The sequence below is a fragment of the Teleopsis dalmanni genome, chromosome 1 (assembly GCF_002237135.1).
Source record: "Teleopsis dalmanni isolate 2A chromosome 1, ASM223713v2, whole genome shotgun sequence".
NCBI lineage: Eukaryota > Metazoa > Arthropoda > Insecta > Diptera > Diopsidae > Teleopsis > Teleopsis dalmanni.
In genome coordinates, this window is record NC_051846.1 from 48,297,936 (window position 1) to 48,298,195 (window position 260).

Here is a 260-nt window from a genome sequence, read left to right on the forward strand (position 1 = left end):
ATAATATGATTTCTAGCCAAATATAGATCAAAACTATCGAACGATAGTGGCAATTTATGATTATCTCTTAACTAGGGTGTATCAATCCGTGTACAAAAGCATAAATATTTTGTTGAATTGATATATCTTAATATTTAAGAAATGCTCAACAATCCGAATACCGTCAATTTAAATAAAGATTTCAGCTTTCTGTTATTTTTGATTCAATAATTTTTCTTTTGTTTATAAATTGTTGGCCTCAATAAAAATATCATACATAT